The sequence below is a fragment of the Bufo bufo genome, chromosome 6 (genome assembly GCF_905171765.1).
Source record: "Bufo bufo chromosome 6, aBufBuf1.1, whole genome shotgun sequence".
Lineage (NCBI taxonomy): Eukaryota > Metazoa > Chordata > Amphibia > Anura > Bufonidae > Bufo > Bufo bufo.
Window position 1 is genome coordinate 391,859,070 of NC_053394.1, and position 23,107 is coordinate 391,882,176.

At 46.4% G+C, this 23,107-nt stretch overlaps 1 protein-coding gene and 1 pseudogene across 1 annotated transcript in view; one reads left to right on the top strand and one right to left on the bottom strand.

Moving 5' to 3' along the window:
• LOC121003516 (zinc finger protein 208-like) overlaps positions 1-23,107 on the bottom strand; it is a 2,651,670-nt gene that overhangs the window by 699,367 nt on the left and 1,929,196 nt on the right. The window lies entirely within an intron of this gene.
• LOC121004241 overlaps positions 5,700-23,107 on the top strand; it is a 159,906-nt pseudogene continuing 142,498 nt past the window's right edge.

The following is a 23,107-nucleotide window of genomic DNA, read 5'->3' on the forward strand; positions in this document are numbered from 1 at the left end:
CCAGGTGGTCGGTTGGATTGCAGCAGATAATGCTTCCAGTCGTTTAAGCACCACCCTGTCTTCCACAAAGTCCAGTCTCAGTAGCCAAGAGTCTGGTCAACAGAATCCCCACCCTGATCCTCCTTCCTCCCACCATGAAGAGTCTTGGTAAACAAGTGATCCCACACTCGGATATTCCGAGGATATCTTTTCATCGCCATTTCTTGATTTCGGCTTCTCGCCAAGCCCGCTTGAAGAGGACATGAAGAGATCTTGTGCACTGATTCCCAAACTCTTGAGTATCCACAGTCAGAAAAAGATGTGGAACGGCAATTAGTGTTTCACGAGGTGGATGATGATGATGAGACACAGTTGCCAATAAGTCAATGGCAATTAGTGTCTCAAGAGGTTGATGATGAGGATGAGACACAGTTTGCAATAAGTGAGGTTCTTGTTAGGTCAAAAAGTCAGGAGGATGACCAGATTGAGGAAGTGGAAGAGGAGGTGGTGGACGATGAAATCACTGTCCCAACCTGCGAAGGTGGCAAGCTGAGCGAGGACAGCAGTACAGAGGGGGAGGGATCCGCAGCACCGCAACAGGCTGCAAGATGCAGTGGGGTGGCAAAACAGGCCCTCAACTGTTCCCCGGAGCACCCCTTTGCAGCAATCTCCCTTGCCAAGGGGTAGGTGTTCCGCAGTCTGGCGCTTTTTTGAGGAAAGTGCGGACTATAAAAGAATTGCAACCTGTGCCGTATCAAAATGAGCAGGGGCGTGAACACTAGCAACCTCACCACCACCAGCATGATCCGCCACATGGCATCAAAGCACCCTAATAGGTAGGCCGAACACCTGGGTCCACAATCTGTGTCTGCGGGTCACACCACTGCCTCCTCTTCCCCTGTGTTATGTGCTGGTCACTCTCCGCCCAGCACCTGGACCTTTACAAGCACCATCAGCTAGTACATCCACTTCCATGTCCCAGCGCAGCGTACAGATGTCCATACCCCAGGCCTTTGAACGAAAGCGCAAATACCCAGCCACCCACCCACAGGCCATAGCACTAAATGTGCACCTTTCCAAATTGCTGTCCCTGGAAATGTTGCCATTTAGGCTTTTGGACACTGCGGCGGCCGTCCCTCGTTACTTTGCGCCCAGCCACCACAATTTGTCCCGGTGTGCTGTCCCCGCCTTACACCCGCATGTTATTGGGAAGGTCCACTTAACGACTGACACATGGACAAGTGCTTTTGGCATTGTAGAGGCCGGGAACGAGTCGTACCCTGGGATGGCACAGGTGTTACTGACGCCAAGGATTGCGGGCCCTACTTCCATCAGGATTTCCACCACCACCTACATTAGTGGTTGCAACCCCCGCTTCTCCTCCACTTCCAACCCTGAATTCTCATCTTGCAGCACCAGTCAGTAGCTGGCACCAGTCAGTAGCTGGAAGCAGTGTAGCACTGCAGTGGGGAAGCGGCAACAGGCCGTGCTGAAACTAATTTGCTTAGGTGACAAACGGCACACCGCTGCAGAGCCGTGGCAGGGTATATAGGACCAGACTGAGCTGTGGCTCTCGCCACTCAACCTACAACCAGGGATGGTTGTGTCTGATAATGGCCGTAACTTGGTGGCGGCTTTGGAGCTTGGCAAGCTCGCACACATACCATGCCTAGCCCACGTGTTCAACTTAGTGGTTCATTGGGTTCTCAAAACCTACCCCAATTTGCCTGAGCTACTGGTGAATGTGCGCCACGTGTGCACCCATTTCCAAAAGTCATCTACAGCTGCCGCCGGTCTGGCAACGTTGCAGCAGCGCTTGCAATTGCCAGCTCACCGACTGTTGTGCGACGTGAGCATGCACTGGAACTCCACGTTCCACATGTTGGCCAGGCTTTGTGAGCAGCAAAGGGCAGTAGTGGAATACCACTCGTCGTTGCCTTTCCAATCAGCTTCCGCTCTTCACAAGCGACTAGTGGGCATGGATGTCTGACCTCTGAGGTTTTATGCAAATTTGAGGAATCAACACAGATGGTGAGCAGCTATGCCGCTATTATCAGCGTAACCATCCCACTTCTGTGTCTACTGAAACGCTCGCTGCTCACAATGAAGGTGGACGCTTTGCTTGTGGAAGAGGTGGAAATGGGGGAAGACCGTACACAGGGTGATAGCCAGACCACCCTCAGTTTGTCTTCTTAGCGCGAATTGGATAATCATGAGGAGGAGGAGCAGGAGACTGTTGCCTCCGCTACAGAGGGTAGTACCCATAGCAGGTTTATTCCATCTGTTCAGCGTGGATGGGCCAAAGAGGAGGAAGAGGATGAGGAGATTGAGCCCTCCTTTATGTGTAATAGAGGGTGTATTGAACTGCCGGTTCCTTGTAATTTTTGGCAGCCCTTTCACTTAGTGCATAGGCTTTATGAGTGTAGGAGTCCCACTACATAAACAATTGTACCACAATGTAAATGAGGCCCTCCTTTATGTGATACACAGGTTGTATCGGAGTGCCTCTTCCTTGTAATTTTTGGCAGCACTTGCACTTTATATACAAGTTAATATACAGGAAAGAATGTTTCCTAACAATTTTTCTTCTAAAATCTATTTTATCTTCGGTTTTGTACGTATTAGTGTCAGTCTGTAAAAGTGGCGTACTACTCAGACAACATCGTTCCCAGCAGCGACCTGGGAGTCCAAGATGCATCCAGACATCCTCCCCATGCTGTTCCCGAACCATTTCAGTGGTGTTTCCAACAGTTTCTGACCTTTTCCTTGAACCAGACACCCTCTATTTTCAGAGCAGGGGGTGCCTGGTTTAATGCTCTGGTCCTCCCATTGACTTCCATTATGCTCTGGTGCTCTGTAGAGCACCCGAGCATCCCAAAGTGTTCTACTCGAGCACCCGAGCACTTTGGTGCTCGATCAACACTACAGATTATCCATTTAAATCCAATTTTCCTATAACACAGCAAGGGTTAACAGCCAAAGAAACCTCAATATTTATTACCCTGATTCTGCAGTTTACAGAAACACCCCATGTGTGATCGTAACCTGCAGTATGGGCGCATGGCAGGGTGCAGAGGAAAAGGAGCGGCATATTGTTAACGGAGGGCGGATTTTGCTGGAATGGTTTTCAGGTGCCATGTCACATTTGAAGAGACCCTAAGGCACCCCTAGAAAAAAAAAATTCCAATATAAAGTTGCTTTATCCACAGTTTTTTTTCATTTTCACAAGGGGTAACAGGAGAAAATGCACCCCAAAATTTGTTATGCATTTTTTCCTAAATACGGCAACACCTCATACGTTGTCATAAACCGCTGTTTGGGGGCACGGCAGCATTCAGAAGGATAAAAGCGTCATCAGCATTTTCTAACATGTAATTTGCTGAAATTAGTTTAGGGCGCATAACATTTGTATTTTTTCACCAATGTAGCTGTTTGGGGGCTTGTTTTTTGCAAGACGGGCTGTAGTTTTTATTATTTTTTATACTATTTTTTTGTGGAGGTGAAGTGGTCAAAAATGGCAATTCTGTCAGTATTTTAATTTTTTATGGGGTTCCTCTTGTGGTAAATATTATATGATTATTTTATTCTGTGGGTTGATACGGTTATGGCGCTACCAAATTTATGTAGTTTTTTCAAATGTTTTACTATTTTTTTTCAGCAATAAAATCACTTTTGTGTTAAAAATAAATGATATTTTGCATCACCATATATTAAAGTCCATAACTTTTTTTTATTTTTTCACCGACTTAGCTGTTTGGGGGATTGTTTTTTGCGTGATGGGCTGTAGTTTTTTATTGGTATCATTTTGGGGTACATATGTCTTTTTGATCACTTGTTATTTATTTTTTGTGGACGTGTGGTGTCAAAAACAGCAATTCCTTAATTTTTTTTACTATATTATTTTTTACGGCCTTCACAGCACGAGATTAGTAATATGATACTTTTATAGATCAGATCATTATGGACGTGGCAATACCAATTATCTGTAGTTTTTTTTTTATTTATTGAATTTTTTTTAATGACATAAATGAACGGATATAAGAAAAGACCATTTTTATTTTATTTTTTATTTATTTTTTCACTTTTTTATTTTATTTATTAAGACCCATCTGGATCTTGAAGATCCAGTGGGCCTGATGTTTGTACAGTGCATTGCAATAGTCATCTATTGCAATGCACTGTATAGTCAGTGCTACAATTACACTAAGGCTGATCAGACCCTCAGGGTCTGATCAGCCTTAGGTACATGGCATCCCAGACGCCTTTGTAAGGTTGCCATGGCAACAATTGGGCAGCTGCCAATGCAGCAGTGGTGGCCCGATGCAAGAGAGAGGGAGCTTCCTCCCTCTCAACCCCATGCATGCCACGGGCGGCTGCTGACCACGGCATCTATGGGATTAAACGGCCGAGATGGGTGCTAGCACCGATTTCGGCCTTTGCAGCAGTGTCAGCTGTAAGTTACAGCTCACACTCCCTGCTGATGGCAGCGACTCTGTTCCTAAGCCGCTGCCATCAATGCCGGCAGCACCAAGAGGAGCAGGGGGAAGGGCATCTGGAGGACATTGGGCATATTTGGGGGCAGTATGGGGGGCAGCACATGGAGGAGGGGCACGGCACACAGGGGGTCTTGCCTGATTTGAGGCTGTGATCGTGGAGATCACATCCTGAAACCGGCATTTTCTCAATGAAGTGCTCCGATTGGTTAGTCTGCAGAGACTAACCAATGAAGCGCTCCGATTGGTTAGTCTGCAGAGACTAACCAATCAGAGCGATCGCCGGCAAGGGACCACTCTCTTCAGGGAGAGCGGAGACTCTGGGGATGTGACACTTTATAGTCGGTAAGCAGATTGGACGCGACTGTATGTCCAAATGCAGTAAGTTACATCCAAATGCATGAAAGTGTTAACAGTGATAAGCAGAGTGTTCTAGTGGTGATAGATAATCAGTTCTCACCTCTCCTGTGTTCTCCCCTGTCCCTTATACTAGGTACAGTATCTTCATGCCTGCAGTCATCCCAAAACTTCTAGATAGAACAGGAAAACAGCATTAAAGGGTTTGTTCAGGAATAAGTAACTTTTTACATGTGTCCGCAGCCTCTCCTATGGAAAGAGTCATATGTACCTGCTACCCTTAGCTCCGGTTATGTGTGCCAGCTCCTGTGTGTCCATCTTCCAGTAAATGTTGTTTGCTCCCTCGCCGGCACAGGCATGGTCACCTGCTTTACTGCAGCCAATGACTGGCTTTGGTGGTGATGTGTTTCTTGTGGACATCTTACCCCTGAATCCAGTCATTGGCTGCAGCAGAGCAGATGATTATGCCCATTCCTAGGGGGTAAACGAGCCATGGACAGAAAGAACTTTGTCTTACCGGCTTCACAGCCCTGGGGCAGCCAGCAAGGGCAACAGGTGCACAAACAATGTAATGTTATATACACACAATGTAATGTTAGGAATGGAATATAAGGGCTACTCTCCCTGCATTGTGAACTGGTTGGAATAACAAAGCAATCAGATTGGATTTATACAGGAGACCTGCAGATATTTGGGTCAGATAACTCCTGCTGTCCGGTCATTTTTGGTCATCATTCTAATTCCTGATCTTTTCAGGTCATATAAAACCTTCCACACGACTTCTCCAACCGTCTGATGAATTCTACAATATTTCTTTCACAGCTTGTGGATCCGGGTGAAGATCTGAACAATATTAATCCCCCAGAGACATATGTGAGGGGAGATGAGCAGAGTACAGAGGACATTCCTACAGATAACCGCCCAGGTGAGTAGTGACCACTAAGTAAAGCAGAGAGGTCTCTAAGATTCTGCTTATACAAATAAAAATAAAAAATAGATATATTGTGCAATGTGGAAATAATGGTATTACAATTATTATTATTATTATCGATTAGTATATATGAAAGTATAAAGGAACAAAAATAAATATCACATACGGAGAGACAATAACAATTACTAACTAGATGGTATTTCTGAAGAAACCACAGGATGTTGGCTTGAAATGTTTGTGGCCCCACCCACTTTTTAAAATTTGAACCCAAGTCACCCAATGACTGACTGCCAAATTTGAGGACTTTGCCATTAACAGTCAAAGAGCAGCAGTAATTAAAATTTGCCCATATAAAACAAATGGCTGAAATGTGATTGGCTGTTAAAGGCTCCACCCCCTTTTCCAAAATTCTAGCCACACTCACCCAGTGACCCATGGTGCTAGTTTGGGGACTTTGGCTTTCATATTGTAAGGATAACAGCTTTTTACATTTTCTCATTGAAGTCAATAGGGAAAATCTGATTGGTTGTTTGTGGCTCTGGCCACTTTTTAAATTAGACTTCCCGTCACCCAGTAACCGAATGTACCAAGTTTGAAGACCCTGCCATTAACAGTGTAAGAATGGCAGCAATTTAAATATTCCCATTGAATAGCACTAGGTAATATTTGATTGGCTGTTTTAAGCTCCGCCCAGTTTTCCAAATTTTAAGCCCAGTCACCCACTCATGGTCTGTGCCAAGATTAAAACTGTGAGAATGGCAGTATTTGAAAGTTTTACATTGAAGTCAATAGGTGAAATCTGATTGGCTGTTTTAGGCTCCACCCACTTTTCCTAGTCACCCAATGAGTAGTTGTGCTAAGTTTGGGACACTTGGCATTTAAACTGTGATAAATTGTGAACCACAGTCACCCAGTGACTAACACTTTAAGGTTTGGGAATTATTGCATTTAACGTGTAAAAATGGCAGCAGTTTTATTGTTTTCTATTGAAAATCAATGAGTTAAATTTCTTTGGTTGTTGGTGGCTCCGCCCACTTTTTCGAACTTTGAAGTGCAAACACCCAATGACCGAATTTGTGATATTTGAGGTCCATGACATCAATAATGTGAGAATGGCAGCATTTTTAGTTTTTCCCATTTAAATCAAACAAATAAATCTGATTGGTGGTTTTTGGCCCCACCCACTTTTCAGAATTTGAATCCCAGTCCTCCCGTGACCAACTGTGCCAAGTTTGAGGACCCTGCCGTTAACAGTCTAAGAGCAGCGGCAGTTTTAAATTTTCCCATTTAAACAAATGACTGAAATTTGATTGGCCGTTGTAGACTCCACCCACTTTTTATACATTTTAACCCCAGTCACCCAGTGACCTACGGTGCCAAGTTTGGGCATTCTGGCTTAAATAGTGTGAAAATGACAGCAATTAAAATTTTCTCATTGAAGTCAATAGGGAAAATCTGATTGGTTGTTTGAGTCCCCAAAATGTGACAGAAATTTTCAGGTTGATTAAGTGACCTAAGTTTGGTGAGTTTAAAGGGAACCTGTCACCTCTACTATACTACCCTCACTGAGCCTTTCTAAATGTTCTTTGTGTTACCCTAAACATATAAATTACACTTTTAATTTCATTTGCAGACAAATTCAATAAGTATTATGCAGTTTTGTACTTCCCGACTTTTATGCAAATTAACATAAGAGTCGTCATATCTTGTGTGACCAGAGGAGTCATATTTTCAAGCTCTGACTCATCTCAGGTTAATTTGCATATGTATCAAATCGTTTTTTTTACACAATAAAAGCACACAGAGCTATGGGGACTGGGTATTGCGGATGTGCTAGCGGCCATCTAGCAACCCATGTCCTCAGCTCTATACCCAAAATCCAGATGACAGGTTCTCTTTAACTTCAAAGCTGTACGAGTGGCAAAAGTTTACAATTTTCCAATGAAAGTCTATGGCAAAAAGTGGGGTCTTCGGGGGGCTTCCCCACAGGCACAGAGGGTGGGATCGGTTAGCAAAGCACAAGCAACCTATTCGGGTATGTGCCAAACAAGTGTGCAAAGTTTGGTAATTGTAGTCCTCCTGTGGGAGGAGTAGCGTATGGAATATAGCTAAATTTTCATTGGCTGTTGCTAGCTCCGCCCACTTTGGGGTGTCCACTCAAAATTTACCCTTTTATTCATGTTTTTTTTTTTTTTAAACATTAAATGTTTATTGTATTTTGTAATAGATTTTTGAAAAGTAACAAGGTAGTTACAAATAGTACAAATAATACAAAGTTCCAGAGGTAGTCACGTAAACAATGTAACAAGAACATATCTATGTGACAGATCTCAGGATCGCTAATGGCAGGTGCATAACCATTGTTTATACATTCAGCGTATGTCAGAGTGTGGTAATGGAAACAATGTTAGCCAGGGTCTCCAGGGTCTCGTGAAAGAGCTCAGACTGTTTTTACGGTAAGCCATGAGCCTTTCATAAACACAATGAGCAGAAATCATGTCCGTGACATTCTCTATGGATGGGATTAGGGTAGATTTCCAATTTCTAGCTAGCAGGAGTTTAGCAGACAATAATATATGGCATATCATCTTCCGGTAAGAGTGTGGGAACCTGTCTATCCCTAAGGAGAGTAAAGTTAATTCTGGTGATAACTTGATTTTTAACGTTGTCACAGAAAGGAGGAGTTTTCCTATGTCTAGCCAGTAGGAGTTAAAGGGGTTGTCCGGGATTGGGGACATGGGTGTACATGTACAATGGTCCCCTAAATATTACATTCATGCCTGTCCTTCCCTTACCAGACATTTCTGATGGCCCTTTTTCACGTCACAAATTTTCAGCCGGAAGTGCAGTTTCTATCACCGTCAGTGACGTACCGGGTCCCTTTCTGCATAGCCAAGCCTCTTCTTCCACTTCGCAAGAAGCCCGGTGACGTCACAGTCAGCCTGTAATTATTCCAAGCGCATGGAGGGGCAGTAACTAACCGTGCTAAGCCACGCCCCTCACCGTGCTAAGCCACGCCCCTCACCGAGCAGGGCGCATTCTTAGCAAGGAAGGAGGCGTTTAGGGGCGTGACTAAGGCGGAGGAATAGTTGCGGCAGGAGGCGGCATATGAATTGGGGGACAGGCACACACTCGAAACAACGCGATGCTGCGCTGGGACCCAGAAAGCATTGAGGCAGGAAGTTACCACACACATAAATAGAAAGGTAAACAATCAGTGGGGGACTGTAGGAGCCCTGCTGAAGTGTAAAAATACCTAAAAACATCTGGGGGGGACCTTCAAACCACTATTAATAGTGATTTAACTGGTTTTAAAAGAAAATCTTGATCCCGGACAACCCCTTTAAGGGCAGTACAACTCCAGAATATATGGAGTAAATTACATGGGGCTCTACTGCATCTCCAACATTTATTGGTTGTGTTCGGAAAGAATTGATTTAGTCTGGCTGGGGTAAAATACCATCTAGTCAACAATTTATGATATCCCTCAAGAAGGTGTCATGGTCTTACCTTCTTGCTGTTCTCCTTCGTTTGACATGTGCTGGCGGCCATCTTGGTTTCTGGGTTTCTTGTAGCCTTCCACCCTGCGGCTCCTCCTTCCCACTGGGAGGAGCTGGATGCCTAGCTCATATATATAGGAGGTCTGTGGCTTCAGTTCTTTGCTTGGTCCTCCTGTGTTCACATGCTTCTAAGACTGCTGCTGCTTCTGGTTCCTGATCCTGGCTTCGTCTGACTACCCTGCTGGTTCCTGATCCTGGCTTCGTCTGACTACCCTGCTGGTTCCTGATCCTGGCTTCGTCTGACTACCCTGCTGGTTCCTGATCCTGGCTTCGTCTGACTACCCTGCTGGTTCCTGATCCTGGCTTCGTCTGACTACCCTGCTGGTTCCTGATCCTGGCTTCGTCTGACTACCCTTCTGGTTCCTGATCTCTGGCCTCTCAAAGACTCTGCTTCGGTTTCACCATTCGTTTGGACTTTTGCTTGACAGCTTTATTTTCAATAAAGCCTTCTTATTTTCACTTATCTCTTGTTGTACGTCTGGTTCATGGTTCCGTGACATTAGGACCAAGCCATGAGTTCTGACGGTACAGGGCCATCCTCGCTACCCATGCTGGTTGCCAGACTTGATCAGCAGGATCACCTGTTGGGTCGGTTCGCTGTGGTGTTGCAAACCCTGCTTGAACGCACGGCTCATTTCGCTCCCGTTGCCGATGGGTCGGTTGTCGCTCCTACTGCCGCTCCGGTTGTTGCGCCAGAGTCTACCCCGACACCTGTTGTTGCGCCTGCGGTGTTTCGGGGTATGACCGGTTCTGCCCCTCTTCCACAGCGCTTTGGGGGAGAGCCAACTCAGTGCCGAGGTTTCCTTGACCAGGTGGGCATTTATTTCGAGTTGCTGCCACATGCCTTTCCTACTGAGAGATCAAAGGTGGGCTTCTTGATCTCGCTGCTCTCGGACAAGGCCTTGGCCTGGGCCAGCCCTTTATGGGAGAACAACAATCCGGTGGTTGCCGAGTTTTCCGGTTTTGTTGCTTCTCTTCGGAAGGTATTCGATGTGCCGGCTCGTGCTGCCTCTGCTGCGAAGCTCCTTATGTCCATCAGACAGGGTTTACGATCCGTAGCTGAATACGCCATTGAGTTTCGTACCCTGGCAGCAGAGGTGGGCTGGAATAATGAGGCTCTGGTCGCTGCTTTCTCTCACGGTCTCTCGGATGCCTTGAAGGATGAGGTTGCAGCTAAGGACCTACCAGTGGAGCTCGAGTCTCTTATTTCTTTCCTGATTTTGATTGACACCAGACTCAGGGAGAGACCTTCCTTTAAGGAGAGCCTGCGGAGGTCTTCTAACAGATTGGCGCCTACGTTTGCTGTCCCACCCGTGCCTCCCTCTCCTCCCACGCCTCCTGGGGATGACTTGTCTGGGGGTGAACCCATGCAGCTGGGGTTTGCTCGCCTGTCCGAGGGGGAGAGGGTACTCCGGAGACGCGAGGGTCGATGCATGTACTGTGGTCTCGGTGGGCATTTTCGGTTGGCATGTCCGAACGGTCCGGGAAACGCTCGTACCTGAGATCCTGTCGGGGGCAGATCTTGGGTGGAGTCTCCTCGTCCCCGGTTTCCCGTGTTGACAAACCACTGATCACTGTTGTCCTCTCCTGGGTCGGGGGCTCGGTGACGACCCAGGCGTTGGTGGACTCTGGTGCTGGTGGTTTGTTCATTGATAGTGTGTTCGCTGCCGCCAATTCCATTCCTCTGCAGGCTCGAGGTTCCCCACTGGCTCTTGAGGCGATAGACGGCAGACCCCTTCTGTCGTCACACGTGACTCATGAGACCCTTCCAGTGGGGATAGCCATTGGTGCCGTTCACAGAGAGTCGGTCTGTCTCCAGGTTATTTCGTCTCCACACTACTCGGTGGTCTTGGGGTACCCCTGGCTCCAGAAGCATAATCCGACTTTCGATTGGAGATCGGCCGAGATCCTCTCGTGGTCACCGCAGTGTGGGGCTAGTTGCATCCATGGGTCTGTCAAGTTGCTGTGTACTTCCTCGGACTCTCTGTTGCCTCCTGAATACGAGGAGTACCGGGATGTATTCGATAAGGTGCGCGCAGTTGCCCTACCTCCGCACCGCCCATACGATTGTGCCATAGAGTTACAAGCTGGTGCCGTTCCTCCTCGTGGCAAAGTCTATCCACTGTCGGTAGCGGAGAATGAGGCCATGGAGGAGTACGTGAGGGAGGCGCTTTCACGCGGACACATTCGCAAATCCTCGTCCCCGGCAGGGGCTGGATTTTTCTTTGTGAAAAAGAAGGGCGGTGAGTTGAGGCCTTGCATCGATTACAGGGGTCTCAATCGCATCACGATCAAGAACGCTTACCCGATACCCTTGATTTCCGAGCTGTTCGATCGCCTTAAAGGGGCCACGGTCTTTACCAAACTCGACCTGAGGGCGGCATATAACCTGGTAAGGATCAAGGCGGGCGATGAGTGGAAGACCGCGTTTAACACCAGGACCGGTCATTATGAATCCTTGGTTATGCCCTTTGGGTTGTGCAATGCGCCCGCAGTCTTTCAGGAATTCATCAACGATGTTTTCCGTGACCTGTTGCAGCAGTGTGTGGTGGTCTATTTGGATGACATCTTGGTATATTCTGAATCCATGGAGGCCCACATTCTGGATGTCAGACGAGTGTTGCAACGGTTACGAGAGAACAAGCTGTTCGGTAAGCTTGAGAAATGCGAATTTCACCGATCCCAGGTAACCTTCTTAGGTTACATCATTTCCGCTGAGGGGTTCTCCATGGATCCTGAGAGGGTTTCGGCTGTCTTACAGTGGCCCCAGCCCAGTGGTCTTCGTTCCCTGCAGCGCTTTTTGGGCTTCGCCAATTATTATCGGAAGTTCATCAGGGACTTTTCCATGCTGGCCAAGCCTCTCACGGATCTGACCAGGAAGGGCAGTAATTCCCAGGTCTGGCCGCTCGAGGCCATCCGAGCTTTTGAGGTCCTAAAGTCCGCTTTTGTGTCGGCTCCGATTCTGTCGCATCCCAACCCTGGGTTGCCCTTTGTCCTCGAGGTGGACGCGTCTGAGACGGGAGTAGGCGTCCTTCTGTCTCAGCGTAGAACACCAGAGGGTCCTCTGCTTCCTTGTGGGTTTTACTCCCGGAAACTGTCTTCCGCGGAGTGCAACTATCAGATTGGTGACAGGGAGTTATTGGCCATCGTGCAGGCCCTTAAAGAATGGAGGCACTTGCTCGAGGGTTCGGTGGTTCCGGTTCTCATCCTGACGGACCATAAGAATCTGACCTACCTTTCTGAGGCCAAGAGATTGACACCACGTCAGGCCAGATGGGCTCTGTTCTTGTCACGTTTTAATTACGTGGTCTCCTACCTACCCGGTTCCAAGAACATCAGGGCGGATGCCCTATCACGGCAGTACTCTGAGCTGTCCAGGGAGGAGTCGATTCCGACTTCGGTCATACCTCCGAATCAGATCCTGGCCGCCATTCGCACCAGCCTGACCTCTCCCCTGGGTGAGCAGATTTTGGCGGCTCAATCTGGTGCTCCCCCTGGGAGACCCAACGGCAGATGTTTTGTGCCTGAGGAGTTGCGCACTCGGTTGTTGCGAACCTACCATAACTCCAAGACCGCGGGGCATCCTGGAAAGAATCAGCTGTCCTGGGCTGTTTCACGTCTGTTCTGGTGGCCTTCCCTACGTTCCGACATCGCCGCATATGTAGCGGCATGCTCCGTTTGTGCCCAGAGTAAGTCCCCTCGGCACCTTCCGTTGGGCCTTCTGCAACCCATAGCCACCGGGGAGCGCCCATGGTCACACCTGGGGATGGATTTCATTGTGGACCTCCCTGCATCCTGAGGCCATACGGTCATTCTCATGATTGTGGATCGGTTTTCCAAAATGTGCCACTGTGTTCCTCTCAAGAAGTTACCCTCTGCACAAGAGTTGGCCACGATTTTTGCCAGGGAGGTCTTCCGGTTGCACGGTTTGCCCAAGGAGATTGTGTCGGATCGGGGGAGTCAGTTTGTGTCCAGGTTCTGGCGCGCCTTTTGCTCCCAGTTGGGGATTCATCTCTCCTTCTCCTCGGCCTACCACCCTCAGTCCAATGGGGCCGCAGAACGATCCAATCAGGCCTTGGAGCAATTCCTTCGTTGCTATGTCTCCGATCACCAAGACAATTGGGTTGACCTTCTGCCTTGGGCTGAGTTTGCCAGGAACACGGCGGTGAACTCTTCCTCTGGGACGTCTCCCTTCATGGCCAATTATGGGTTCCAACCTGCCGTGTTACCGGAGGTATTCTCTCCCCAGGATATTCCGGCGGTGGAGGATCACCTTTCCGTCCTACGTGCTTCTTGGGTACAGATCCAGAAGTCCCTTGAGGCCTCTGCGCAGCGCCAGAGACTCCAGGCTGATCGCAGACGAGCGCCTGCTCCTTCCTACCAGGTCGGAGACCGTGTATGGTTGTCCACCCGCAACCTCAACCTTCGAGTGCCCACTCCCAAGCTGGCGCCTCGCTTTGTTGGTCCCTTCCGAGTGCTTCGCAGGGTAAACCCGGTAGCCTATGCCCTTGCGCTTCCTCCTGGCATGCGGATCTCTAACGTGTTTCATGTCTCCCTGTTGAAGCCACTGGTGTGTAATCGTTTCACTTCCTCGGTTCCTCGGCCTCGTCCGGTCCGAGTGGGCAATCATGAGGAGTATGAGGTGAGCAATATCCTGGACTCACGCCTGGTCCGCGGTCGGGTGCAGTTTTTGGTCCATTGGCGTGGTTATGGTCCAGAGGAGCGTTCCTGGGTTCCCTCCGCAGATGTCCATGCTCCTGCCTTGCTCCGAGCCTTCCACGCACGCTTCCCTCAGAAACCGTTTTTTGCTCCGCGGAGGAGGGGCCCTTGAGGGGGAGGTACTGTCATGGTCTTACCTTCTTGCTGTTCTCCTTCGTTTGACATGTGCTGGCGGCCATCTTGGTTTCTGGGTTTCTTGTAGCCTTCCACCCTGCGGCTCCTCCTTCCCACTGGGAGGAGCTGGATGCCTAGCTCATATATATAGGAGGTCTGTGGCTTCAGTTCCTTGCTTGGTCCTCCTGTGTTCACATGCTTCTAAGACTGCTGCTGCTTCTGGTTCCTGATCCTGGCTTCGTCTGACTACCCTGCTGGTTTTCTGATCCTGGCTTCGTCTGACTACCCTGCTGGTTCCTGATCCTGGCTTCGTCTGACTACCCTGCTGGTTCCTGATCCTGGCTTCGTCTGACTACCCTTCTGGTTCCTGATCTCTGGCCTCTCAAAGACTCTGCTTCGGTTTCACCATTCGTTTGGACTTTTGCTTGACAGCTTTACTTTCAATAAAGCCTTCTTATTTTCACTTATCTCTTGTTGTACGTCTGGTTCATGGTTTCGTGACAGAAGGTTTGAGCAAGCCGTAGACCCAAGGGAATGTTTTATCGCTATCTGCCAGTCTGAGTTTGAATAGGTCTGCCGGAGATCTCGTTCCCAATTGAGTATGTGTGTTTTTTTAGTGAAAGATATATCTCCCAAAATGCTTCTGTATATCCTTCTAGTAGATATTTTCATGTCACCATCTGGCAGATAGAGAAAGGTATACAGGGGTAAAGGGATAGAAACCGTTCTTGAAGATAAGCTTTTAAATGCCTGGGAAATACGGAGCTAATCAAATTGTTTATTTCCAGGGATATCATGAATGGTTTGTAGAGAGGAAAAGGATCTCATCCCACTCCCATCATAGAAGTCCTCAAGGATGCGTATCCCTCTACTTTTCCATACTTTCGTAGACAGATCTGGTATAATGTATTCTAAGACTTCTAAAGGTAGGGGAATCTCTTTTTTAGCCTCCTATATGCTGTGTTTTCTGAAGTACCGATATCCATATTTGGATCGAGGCCTTTAGAGTAAGGGTTGGAGGCAGAGGGCGTTTCGGGTCAATAACGTGGGTTAAGAGAAGGGCTTCGAGGGACTTGCCTGAATTAAGATCTCTTTCTATTCCAATCCACCCCAGGCCATGCTCCCTTCTACACCAGTGCCTTAACTGTTTAAAGAGGATCGTCTCATAGTATGCTTGGAGATTTGGTACTTATGTGAATATAGGATAGAGGCAGCTACTCTATGACTTCTATTCCCCCAAATATACAAGAGCATTTGCTTTCTAAATTTCTGTAGCAATGTGTATGGGGTAGGAAGCGCTAGAGTGCGGAAATAATATAAAAGTTTCGGAAGCACCATCATTTTATATATCATTATACGGCCTAGCCATGATAGCTCTATTTTTGAATAATTGTCAAGTTCCGACTGGAGGGACTTGAGCAGGACGTCATAGTTGCATGACAGAAGCTTTGAAAGTGGGAAACATAGCTGAACTCCCAGGTAGGTCACAGAGGATGCAGCCCACTGGAACGGAAATTCTCCTCTAAGCACCTCCCTCAGTGATGGCGGGATCTTAATGGCTAAAATCTGAGACTTGTTTTCATTTATTTTATAATAAGAGACTTCTCCAAACGATCAGATAATGTTCATAGCTGTTCTCAGGGATGTTAGTGGATCTGAGAGAGTCAAAATCACGTAATCCGCAAAGAGACCTATTTTATGCTGTCTATGACCAGTCGAGATTCCTCTAATGCCACTTGACATTCTAATCATTTCTCCAAAAGGTTCCATCACTAGCAGAAACAAAAAGGGGGAAAGAGGACATCCTTGACGTGTCGCATTAGTGATTGGGAACGGCTTAGACAGGGTCCCATTTACTAAGACCCGGGCTGAGGGTTGGGAATATAGAGCTTGAATAGCACTTAAGATAGGGCCTCTAAATCCAAATTTACTTAATACTGTAAATGCAAAGTCCCAATGAATTCGGTCAAACGCCTTCTCTGCGTAAGGAGCAGAGAAGGCGTCCGAAGGTTCGCTGCCCTCTGCATTATCTCTAAAATGCGTCTAGTGCCATCCGAGGCTTGTCTACCTTTCGTAAATCCTACCTGGTCACTATGAATTATCAACGGAAGAACCTGTAGGAGTCTGTGAGAAATGATCTTGGCATATAATTTGACATCGCTGTTGAGTAACGATATAGGACGAAAATTAGCAGGGGAATCCGCTGGTTTACCTGGCTTTGGGATTGTGACTATTGTAGCTTGAAGCATATCTGCTGGAAATTGTTGGCCGTTTAGGACAGCATTAAACATGTCTACTAAAAGGGGGAGCAGCGTTGGGGCATGAATTTGATAATATTTATTTGAGAAGCCATCGGGTCCTGGCGCTTTATTTGGTTTGAGAGTTTTTATGGCGGCCTACACTTCCACTTGAGTGATGGGAGAGTTAAGGTCAGTTAGTTGGTCTTCATTCAAAGAGGGAAGGTGAATAGCATCTAAAAAGGATGATATTTTCTCAGACGTGGGTTGTGGTGTCAAAGGGTCTAAATTGAAATTTATACAGCTTAGTATAATATGTGCTAAAAGCATCAGCTATGTCTTTGGGGTGATATAGTTTGGTGGTACCATCCGTGTCTAAAATGAATGGTATATTAGATTTTTGTACCAAAGGTTTCACCTTTCTCGCCATTAGTTTGCTAGGTTTATTATAGAAACGGTAATATAACATACGTAGGGAGGTAATTTGGCGGTCATAATCTATTTGTAGAATGGAATGAAGTTCATATCGGAGAGACATCAACGACCTAATGAGGGGTTAACCTGTAACATACTGTACCTTCTACTTTAGTGATTTCTGACAGTATTGAGGATAGTTTGGCTTCCTTACATTTTTTAAAATATGAACTTTGTTTTAGCAGAAATCCTCTTATAGTAGCCTTATGAGCCTGCCATAAAAGGAAAGGGCTAATATTTTCTATCTTGTATTGAAAATACTCTGTTAGACTAGACTCCATTTGACCTTCATAGTTAGGATGTCTAAGGAAGTATACATTATTTTTCCAAGACCTTTGAGGAGGGGAGGTTTGAGATATGGAGACCATGCAGAGTATCGGGGCGTGGTCAGACCAAGAAGTTGTTCCTATCTTAGCCGAGCATACTGTAGTAAGTAAGGATCTGTCCACAACAGCTAAATCAATACAAGAGAAAGTTCTATGGCGAGGGAAATAATAGGTATACAGGGAGTGCAGAATTATTAGGCAAGTTGTATTTTTGAGGATTCATTTTATTATTGAACAACAACCATGTTCTCAATGAACCCAAAAAACTCATTAATATCAAAGCTGAATATTTTTGGAAGTAGTTTTTAGTTTGTTTTTAGTTTTAGCTATTTTAGGGGGATATCTGTGTGTGCAGGTGACTATTACTGTGCATAATTATTAGGCAACTTAACAAAAAACAAATATATACCCATTTCAATTATTTATTTTTACCAGTGAAACCAATATAACATCTCAACATTCACAAATATACATTTCTGACATTCAAAAACAAAACAAAAACAAATCAGTGACCAATATAGCCACCTTTCTTTGCAAGGACACTCAAAAGCCTGCCATCCATGGATTCTGTCAGTGTTTTGATCTGTTCACCATCAACATTGCGTGCAGCAGCAACCACAGCCTCCCAGACACTGTTCAGAGAGGTGTACTGTTTTCCCTCCTTGTAAATCTCACATTTGATGATGGACCACAGGTTCTCAATGGGGTTCAGATCAGATGAACAAGGAGGCCATGTCATTAGATTTTCTTCTTTTATACCCTTTCTTGCCAGCCACGCTGTGGAGTACTTGGACGCGTGTGATGGAGCATTGTCCTGCATGAAAATCATGTTTTTCTTGAAGGATGCAGACTTCTTCCTGTACCACTGCTTGAAGAAGGTGTCTTCCAGAAACTGGCAGTAGGACTGGGAGTTGAGCTTGACTCCATCCTCAACCCGAAAAGGCCCCACAAGCTCATCTTTGATGATACCAGCCCAAACCAGTACTCCACCTCCACCTTGCTGGCGTCTGAGTCGGACTGGAGCTCTCTGCCCTTTACCAATCCAGCCACGGGCCCATCCATCTGGCCCATCAAGACTCACTCTCATTTCATCAGTCCATAAAACCTTAGAAAAATCAGTCTTGAGATATTTCTTGGCCCAGTCTTGACGTTTCAGCTTGTGTGTCTTGTTCAGTGGTGGTCGTCTTTCAGCCTTTCTTACCTTGGCCATGTCTCTGAGTATTGCACACCTTGTGCTTTTGGGCACTCCAGTGATGTTGCAGCTCTGAAATATGGCCAAACTGGTGGCAAGTGGCATCTTGGCAGCTGCACGCTTGACTTTTCTCAGTTCATGGGCAGTTATTTTGCGCCTTGGTTTTTCCACACGCTTCTTGCGACCCTGTTGACTATTTTGAATGAAACGCTTGATTGTTCGATGATCACGCTTCAGAAGCTTTGCAATTTTAAGAGTGCTGCATCCCTCTGCAAGATATCTCACTATTTTTGACTTTTCTGAGCCTGTCAAGTCCTTCTTTTGACCCATTTTGCCAAAGGAAAGGAAGTTGCCTAATAATTATGCACACCTAATATAGGGTGTTGATGTCATTAGACCACACCCCTTCTTATTACAGAGATGCACATCACCTAATATGCTTAATTGGTAGTAGGCTTTCGAGCCTATACAGCTTGGAGTAAGACAACATGCATAAAGAGGATGATGTGGTCAAAATACTCATTTGCCTAATAATTCTGCACTCCCTTTATTCTCGTGAGCAAGCATTCAGACAGCGAAAGGTATCCTATAAGCCGGAGTTTCCCAGCCACTTACCAATGGTAGGGGAAGGAGTCCTGCCTCTTCCTGTAGAATCAATCACTCTATCAGGGATAATATTAAAGTCTCCACATAGAAATAAATGGCCTTTTTGAACGCTCCTGATCTTTTTAAATATTTTGTTCAGAAACCGTATCTGGGACTTATTTGGAGCATATATAGTAGCTAGCGTCAAAGTAGTTGTTCCAATCATGCCTATTAGAATGATATATCTGCCTTTCTCATCTTCAATTACTTTGTCTATCTGAATGCTCAGAGAATCTTTCACCAAGATAGCCACCCCAGCCTTCTTTTTGTCTGAGTTAGCTAGGAATATCTTAGAAAAGCCCTTTTGTGAAAATGTTGGAAGCTTTAGTTTGGCAAAATGAGTTTCCTGAACACATACTATGTCAGCCTGGTTACGGCGGACTTCCTTCCACAATGAAGCTCTCTTATAAGGGGAGTTTAGACCTTTAGCATTAATGGACATAATTTTAACCGCCATCCCAAACCCATCTTAAAAATGCTCTAATCATTGGAAAGGCACTTAATATTGAGAGCTGACAATAATAATAATGCATATCTGGAGATCTGAAGAAATAGAGAGGGTAAAACAGAACAATGTAAAAGAGACACATATTGTAGAACAATATTTTCTAACAGGGACCCAGGTGTTGCGGATCCTAAAACCTTACGGGGAACAATTAGTTCACTGAGGAGCTTCCCCTGTAATTCAAATAAGAGTCCGTAGGACTATCCTGGTTCATCTGAACATGGAGCAATCAGTCCCCCACAGTAGACCAATCCGGATGCAGACGAGAAGGATTCTTCGCAGTATGGTGGTCCCCAGCAGAGGAAACCGGGATGTTCCACTCTTTCAGGAGGACTGTCCCTTCTGAAAATCAGAAGCTTGAGTGGGAAACCCCATCTGTATACAATTTTCTTCTCTCTTAGAACATTGGTAACAGGAGAGAGGTTCTTTCTGGCTTGAAGTGTAGCATAAGAAAGGTCAGAATAGATCTGAATTTTTTGCTATGGGTGTGGTAGGCCCTTATTTCTTCTGACCGCAGAGATCAAGTCCTCCTTAAAATGATAAAAATGGATTCTAGCAATCACATCTTTTGGGAGAGCTTCAGCCACATGTTTCGGTTTAGGAAGACGATGCGCACGATCAATGAGAAAGAACTGAGGATCAGCATCTGGTAAGGCAGCTTGAAGAAGATCTTGCAGGTATTTATAGAGGTCTGAAGGAGGCACCGAATCTGGAATACCTCCTGAATTTCAGGTTATTGCGCCTATTCCTGTCCTCCATCCACCTCGCTCAGCAGGCCATGCCCCCCTTTTTATTCATGTTGACACCAACAATATGTGGTCCGAGTTTGGGGAGTGTAGCTTCAAAAGTGTGCGAGTGGGAGCGATTTAAAAAAAAAATTCCCTGTCAGTCAATGGCAAAAAAGGGGTCTTCGGTGGTCCGCCGCAGGGGCCCGGAGGGTGGGATCGCTTATTAAAGCACAAGCAACTTACCTCACTATAGGTCGAAGAAGTGTGGAAAGTTTGGCGTTTTGTAACCCCAAAACTGTAAGAGGAGTAGCGTACAGAAAAGGGGGGAGGAGAAGAAGAATACAACAGAATAATAAGCTGAAACAATCAAATAACAGGATGCGACAGGAGAACGGGATGTTAGAGGAGAACGGGATGTTAGAGGAGAACGGGATGTTAGAGGAGAACGGGATGTTAGAGGAGAACGGGATGTTAGAGGAGAACGGGATGGTACAGGAGAACAGGATGTGACAGGAGAACAGGATGTGACAGGAGAACAGGATGTTACAGGATTTTTCAAGCAACATAATAATTACTACTAATAATAAAGTTACTCCCAAGACCATTTTGGTAACTAAACCACAAATTGCTATCCCTCTACAGTACAGTGTAGTTACTATACAGAGGTCTTCTCATGTCTCTCCAGTCCCGGTCTTTGCTCTGGCCCCTCCAGGTTTCCTCTTCTGTAGCACTTTTCTTTTCTCTTCTGCCTCTTCTCTTCGCTTCTTCCTTCCTTCCTTCCTAACAGCTAGTCCTAGCATTGTCTAGAATATGGCTTGGACACATCTTTTTGGTTGTTCCTTATAGTTTTCTAGCAATTTTCAGTGAACTCTTGAAGACTGATAGAAGCAGCTGGAATGTTGGGATTTTCCAGCATTTTCCTGCCCCACTCGCCATGTACCACCTACTGGACAATTGTCAGCCATTCTTTAGATCAGTGATGCCCACACTAGACATGGTATAAATTTCATATAACTCCTATAATAAAACACAACGTAGTGCTACCCAAGTACAAAAATATATATATATTTTTTTTTAGTTCAAGTAATTAAAAACTGGTAGATAACGGTGGCAGTCATATACAGACAAATAAAAACACACTGTCAGCAAGTACATATCATAAACTACTGGGATGAAAGTAATAATGATAGTAATAGCTATACCCCAGATCTAAAGTGTCTCATACAGTATGATAAAGTGCATAGTGCAAAACATAATACGCCAAATGGTGCATGAGATCAGAAGAAAATAGCACAATAATAAAATAATCAAAAGTTCCAGTACAGCGTAACAAAGAATACCGACCAGTGATCATATACCCTTATGCGTTTCGCATCTTGCTTCTTCAAGCGATCGCCACCGTTTTCTACCCGTTTTTAATTACTTGAACTAATAAAAATCATATATATTTTTGTACTTGGGTATCACTACGTTGTGTTTTATGATAGGAGTTATAGTTGATATTTAGGATACGGAGTGCTATAGTTTTTGGGAGCCCTATTGTCTATTGTGATTATGGTATACATTTTGCGGGCCACAACCAGGTGGCTTTACCAGAAAGAAGTGCAAACACTGTGAGGGGGCGCGTGTGAGCATTACTAAAATACATAATACTTAGGCCTTCAAATCTGCGTTGGAGGCTGCGTTTGGAGCCTCTGTTGCAGATTGTGTCAAAAGATCAGACATAAAACCTTGTATGCAGCACTTTTGTGTCCGGTAAAAAGACAGGATCCCAAACTGAACGGATCCCATCGTAGTCGGTGGAGTCTGTTCAGCTTCTTCCCTGTGGGGTGACAGGAGGAGGGGGGAGCAGGGTCACTAGTGGGGTGACAGGAGGAGGGGGAGCAGGGTCACTAGTGGGGTGATAGGAGGAGTGGAAAGCAGGGTCACTAGTGGGGTGACAGGAGGAGGGGGAGCAGGGTCACTAGTGGGGTGACAGGAGGAGGGGGGAGCAGGGTCACTAGTGGGGTGACAGGAGGAGGGGGAAGCAGGGTCACTAGTGAGGTGACAGGAGGAGGGGGGAGCAGGGTCACTAGTGAGGTGACAGGAGGAGGGGGGAGCAGGATCACTGGTGAGGTGACAGGAGGAGGGGGGAGCATGGTCACTAGTGGTGTGATAGGAGGAGGGGGGAGCAGGGTCACCGGGGACCAGTCACATGAGTTCACGGCTCCTTATCTCTCCAGCGGCCCTGTCATGTTTCCCAAGGTCCTCAGGCAGCGCGCCCCGCTCTCCTTACAACAACCACCCCTGGAGCCGCCCCTCCTTCCGCCGGCTTCCCCTGCTGTAGGACCTGTATCACTTCGGCGCCTGCCTATACCAACCAATAACAAAGCTCCTTGCTGTAAGGAGCTTTGCTATTGGTTATTTAGTTACAGGCAGCATCGCTGCGCTGCCTGTGCCGTTCACAGCGCTCACTGCGCTGATGAATGTGGGGGTATTGGTACACCTTAGACTTTTTCCAGGGAATCACACGGGCCGCATGACACAGCTTTGCAGGCCGGATTTGGCCCGCGGGACGTAGGTTGGTCATCGCTGGTTTAGATAATTGACAACTACAGTACCTTTGATGCTAATGGCCCGTTGTCCGGATAGACAGGACTCGCTCACACTGGCTTTGAGAGGACACGTATAGGAACTAATTACCAGGAAGTTGCTGAGAACAGGATACCAATACAATATACACTCACCTAAAGAATTATTAGGAACACCATCCTAATACGGTGTTGGACCCCCTTTTGCCTTCAGAACTGCCTTAATTCTACGTGGCATTGATTCAACAAGGTGCTGATAGCATTCTTTAGAAATGTT